We start from the raw sequence: 6121 nt of genomic DNA, 5'->3' as shown, positions 1-6121 counted from the left end.
GTCAGGTTTTGGGACCTGCAGATGTCAAGAAGAGTAGATGGGGCCTAGAGAGCTGACTGTCAGGGTGGCCACCTGGACAGATGGGCTCATGGTTTTCTACAAGCAAGAGTCACCGGAGCTTTCCCCAGCATGCCGTGGGAGGTGGTGCAGTGAACTCTGGCAGCTGCTCCTAGGGGGAGGCCAGGCTCAGGAGAGAGGCCTGGTTGCTTAGAGACATTCACCAAAGCCCACTATTGGGTCATCCAGCAGGAGTCCTCTCCCAGGCCCTGGCACAGGCAGCAGGTGGGGGACTCTTTAGTGAATGAGTGAATGAGTAAATGAAGTAATGAGGATGGCTAAACCTTATTCTGCCCAATATTACTAGAGAGAGGGTTATGGGGTGTTTTGTTTGTTTGCAAAAAATAATGCATAGATGAAATTAAGAACTAATGATTTTTCTTTTTTTTGGCCATGGGGCTTGAACTCTGGGCCTGGGCACTGTCCCTCAGCTCTTCAGCTCAAGGTAAGCACTCTACCACTTGAGCCACAGCACCACTTCCAGTTTTCTGGTGGTTAATTTGAGAGAAGAGTCTTATGGACTTTTCTGACTGGCTTTGAACCATGATTCTCAGATCTCAGCCTCCTGAGTATCTAGGATTACAGGAGTGAGCCACTGGCACCCAGCCTAATGAATGTTTTTGTGACTAAATTACTGAACAAAATGAAGGAAGATGACTGTGTGAGTCAGCTTTGCAGTGCTGTGACAAAACACCAGAAACAAACACATTAAAAGGAGAAAAGGTTTATTTATCTTGGCTCATAGTTTCTGAGGTTGCTCGGCCCGGTTCCTTTGGAGGTCTTTGGTGAATCCATCTATCATGGCAAAGCGTTGATAAGAAAGAGCTGCTCATCTCATGGCAGCCAGGAAGTAGGATCACTTTAAAAAATAATAATAAAATCTCTTTCCTGAAAGCCAATAATTATGACTCCATAAAAGGCTTAATCCATTGATGAGCTCAAAGCTCTTGTGACCCTGTCACCTCCCAATTACATTACAGCATTGAGAATTGACACAGTTACCTCCCAATCATGTCACAGCATTGAAGACTGTTCCTTCAGCCTAGGAGGTTTCAGGAGACATGGAAGATCCAAACTATAATAATGGCTTTGAATCCTCTTTGAATCACCAAACTGCAGGTATGTTGAGAGAGTGTGTGTGTATGTAATTCTGGTATCTATGGCAACTCCTATGCTCACCTCATGGTAATACTAACATGTGCTTATTAAATGATATAACTGAGTGAATATGTGATTGGATGGCTAAATGGATGGGTGGGTGGGTAGACAGCTGGATCTCATCTTTTCAGATAAGCTACAGGAGGAACCACAGTCTTGAAGCCAAACTATCAAGTTTTCTTTGGAGCCCTGGGCTAGGAGTTGAGCAGGGAATTCTGTCCAAATCTCCTGTCCCCAAGCCAGGAAATGTCACCACAATCCATCCATGCAGATGTTCCAGTTCCAGCCCCTGGAGGTGCCCTGGACTTGTCTCCTACCACTCATTTGTCAGACGATGCTGTTCACACATCCAGAACCTGACTCCATCTAATAATCCCTCCTTATCTAGCACCTCCATGGCCTGACTCCTGCAAAGAGTCCTACATGGCTCTCAGATTTTTCCCTTGTCTGCCTAGAGTCTCTTTCCTATATTGGTGCCTCAGCAACCATCTGAACACATAGCTGAGACCATGCTGGTCCTCTGCTCAAAACTCTTCATGGCTTCCTGTTGTACTCAGAGTACCACACTCCATGCATGGCCTCCCAGACCCAATAGAATCCCTGCACCCTCTCTGATTCATCCCTCTTCTCCCCAGCCCCACAGCCCTAAGGCTTACAATTCCACAGCCATGAGCACCAAAACAAAAGCACTTGCCACTGACCTTGTGTTCTCCCTTCATATCTAGGGGAAGGGCAAGATGCCACACAGATAAGAGAGGGAAACCTGGCCTTGGCAAATCTCCCTAAAGCCCTGGACCCACCCTTGGGTCACCCCTTGATTTTGTAAGAGGACCACACTGAGAGCTTCGTTCTGGTGTTGGCTTTCCAGTATGTGAGGCCCTTTCTCAGCGTTTACACTCCCCTTGGAGCTGTTTGTAGAATATCAGTTACTTCCGAGTGTACTTTTCTAGTTTTCCGTGTCTTGTGTAACCAGTCAGGATTTTGTTATTCTTGTGAAAAGAACTGGAAAATCACAGACACCACTGATGGCAGCAAACCTGGTGTCCGAGTCACGGGGGTTGGGGTGGGGACACTTCTGGCCCGGCCTGCTCTCCTTTGTGCTTCCTAGGGCTGCAGACTCTCAGCCTGAGGTGGTGGAGGGTGCAGCCTCAGACCTTGCAGCATGATCAGGGAGAAAAACTAGAGGGATGAGTTTGAGGCCAGCCTGGACTACACAGGGAGATGCTATTGAGAGGAATATTGGCATGAGTGAGCGCTCTGAGGTATATAAAGTGCATAGATGCATGCCAGATGTGGATGGAGACGTTTTTCCAGGTGGCGAGGAAGAGGAAGAGCAGGTGGGGAGGGCTGTGCCATCATCATTAAAGGTGGCAAGTGTTATCAGTTTGGGGGAACATGAGCACTGAATCAGAGTTCCCTGGCACTGTGCAGGAGCAGTCATAGATGATGTAGAGTGAGTTATTTTAAGGAGTTGGAGGAAGAAATCAGTTTATGGAGGCCTCGAGAAGCAGATGATGATGAGGAACATAGAAACATATTTTGGTGACAAAAAAATTAGAGCTTTCAGAGCCCCGATAAGCTTTAGCTAATAAGACATTGTAGATTCTCAGAGGAGGCTGTGGTCCAGCCCTCAAGGCTGGATGAGGAGAAGGTGTCTGGGAAGCTGGAACTCCCCAGAGCCATGGATTCAGGTCAGAGAACATTGCAGACAAGACAGGAGGCTCTGTTCCTGGTCTGGAGGAGCTGCACATCAGAATGCAACAGCTACTTCTGAGACCCAGGAAGAAACAAGCCAGGCTGTCCCTCACTTTCCAGTTCTGCCTCTGCCTTCTGCCCCACTTCCCCCAGGTGGCAGTATGGAGGCAGGTCCACTGGCAGCTCTGAGCCATGGTGGGAAGAGCATGGGGAATGGCAAACCCAAACTGCCTAGGTGGTGACCAGGCGAATGACATTCCAGAGAGGATACCAGCAGTGGGACCTGCTTTGCAGTGGGGCAGACCAAGTGTTGAGCTCCCCCCCCCCCCGCTTTTTTTTGTTGGCCTTAAGGCTTGAACTCAGGGCCTGGGCTCCATCCCTGAGCTTTTTGCTCAACGCTAGAGCTCTATTACTTTGAGCCAAGTAGTGCTACTTCTGGTTTAATGGTGGCTAATTGGAGATAACAATCTATGGACTTTCCTGCCTAGGCTGGCTTCAAACCACAATCCTCAGATCCTCCTGAGGAGCGAGGATTGCAAGTATGAGCCACTGTCTTCTGCCTGTTTTAGGCAGGATGTGAGCCTCAACCCAGTCTCTATTCTGCCCAGTGTGTTGGTGCCACTGTCCACTGTCCATGGTGCTGAACCATGCTCCTACCTAGACACCACCCACCACCCATTCCTTGTTTTTGTTACCATTCCCTGGACTCTCTCTCACCCACCTTGACCTCGTAAATGACACAAGGAGGCAAATGTCTCCAGATCCTCTATTAGTCAAGAGACCTTTCTCAATTTTCTTTTCCTCTTGCTTTTTTTCAGATGAGTTCTTGCTATGTGGTCCAAGCTGGCCTTAAATTTGAGACCCTGCACTACTTTTCCAAGAGTTGGAATTAAAGGTGTGTTACCAAGCCAGGACATATTTCTTACTCTTAATAGTGGCAAGTCACTTATCTTTACAAAATACTTTCTTGACTAAACCAAACACTCTGGTGGAAAGGAGCAAATTTGGGACTCCTGGGATGACCGCTGGCCTTAGGTGTGACGCGTAGCTTCTTGGAGACTGGAAGGAGAGAGGCATCAGGGACTGCTGGTTCCACAGCGGATGCTGTGGCCATGTGTGAAAAAAACTGCTGGTGCCACACTGCTTTTGCCAATGACAGCAAGGAACAAGTTTGAGAGACAGACACCATACAATGGAAGGAGACTTGCCTGTCCTCATAGTTAAGGGATTAGACTGGATGGGTTTGCTTCAGGCAGTTTTGGCAACAGATCAAACAGGACATTCCAAGAGGCAGTGAACAGGACACCAGGAGCAGGAGGACACATCCACTCAGCCATCATCTTGTCTTTTGACAGGATCACTGCAGACTGTCAATACCCACCATCCCGAGTCCTTACTAAGATGTAGGACACACAGTCACACAATCAGCAGTTTTTCACTTCATGAATACAGTCCATTCCAACTTCCTGCACTCTGTCAGGGTTATAGGGGCTCCATTCCTGCATCCTGCAGGGTTCTAGGGTTCCCATGGGGGACATCTGGGAACAGAGTGCTATGAGATGACAGAAGTCCCAACCACAGTCCTGTCCTGCCTGACAATGTAAACACCTGTTACCCAAAGCTGTGATCTCTTGGGAGAGGGAGGTCACCAAAGGGAGGAGAGCTCTGCCTTGCCCTCAGGTACTGAATTTGTGATCTCTCTCTCTCTCTCTCTCTCTCTCTCTCTCTCTCTCTCTCTCACACACACACACACACACACACACACACACACACACACACACATATACACACACACACAGAATCTGAGGACACATTGTTGAGATGGAGACCAGGAAAGTTTATTAGTACACAAATCAGACCTGGGTATAGGCACCCTTGGTAGCAGGTGCTATGAGCGCTGTAACATCATGGATCTTTGGCTCCAATCCACCTTTGAGTGAGTATTCCCCTTGATGGACACCTGGGGCCCTCCACTGTTCTCACTGCTGCACTGTGATATCACTTAGGCCCAGAGGTTTCAAGGTTGACCCACTTACTAGGTTTGGGATGTGGCCACAAAGAGCATTTTTTAGTTTAAACAAAGTGTGGGCTCTGCCACATGCTCCCATCAGGACAGCTGTCTATCCTTGACATTTGTTTTCCTTTGCAAACATGTAGCAATTGTTTCCCCAAGGTTTTCTTTTTCTTTCTCTTCCCATAATAAGTATCTTTAAGATATCCTTGCATGGCCACTCATGACTGTAATCCTAGATACTCAGGAGGCTGAGCTCTGAGGAGTGTGATTTGAAGCCAGCCCAGGCAGGAAAGTCTCTGAAACTCTTTATCTCCAATTAACCAGCAACAAAGATAGAAGTGGAGCTGTGGCTCAAGTGGTAGAGCACCAGCCTTGAGTAAAAGAGCTGAGGGTCTAGACCTTGAGTTCAAACCCCACTGCAAGTGTGCATGCACACTCACAAGAAAAGAAAAGGGGGGAAAAGATAGCTTTGCTCCATTCCCAGAGAGCACTAATTACTTGCAGTTCTACTCTTATTTTGTTTTTTTTTACTAAAGGTTGCAGCTTGTTGATGGGATATAAGGCTTAAAACAAAGTTAGTCATACCTATGTACTTTGAATCAAGACATTCATGAGTTCCTGGCCCCCGTTTCCAAGCCTTGTTTCTTTGCCTCATTAGGAGACAAATACTGATGGCGTTGTTTTCAAGAGGAGCACATGCCAGCGTGGAGAGAAAGGCATGGGCCCACTTCTCTCCTGCTTCACTGATTCCTTGTGTTTTGAGATGAACCGGAGAAAAAAAAAACGATTTTTCCCAACCTCCTTTGCATCCAGGAGCTATAAATGGAAAGAGTGGGTTGGGATTTCTCAGAAAGTTTCTTAGAGTAGTTGATCTAGCTGGGAAGTGGGGTTTCCCCCCCTGTTTTTCTGTCTTATTTTTGACTGACTATATACATGAAGATTTTCTCTCAGCAGTTATTTTATCACCAGGAAGGTGAAAGTCATTGATGCAGGTAGGGCTAGCAAAGGAAAAGCTGGCAGGGTCCTTTTGCTATGTGTGGACCTCTCCTAGCTGAAGCCAGGATTCATGTCGTAGGCTAGTTATGACTGCATCAGGTTTAGGCAACATTTTCCTCTGGTGTGGCATCTCATAAGAAGGTAGATGAGGAGAGTCCTGGCTAGGTCACCTGGCTTTTATTGGCCAACTGGTCCTGTGGG

Source organism: Dipodomys spectabilis, unplaced genomic scaffold (assembly GCF_019054845.1).
Source record: "Dipodomys spectabilis isolate Male_0828 unplaced genomic scaffold, ASM1905484v1 ptg000175l, whole genome shotgun sequence".
In the NCBI taxonomy this organism is placed as follows: Eukaryota; Metazoa; Chordata; class Mammalia; order Rodentia; family Heteromyidae; genus Dipodomys; species Dipodomys spectabilis.
The sequence above is the reverse complement of the archived record's forward strand: the minus strand, read 5'-3'. Positions refer to the sequence as shown.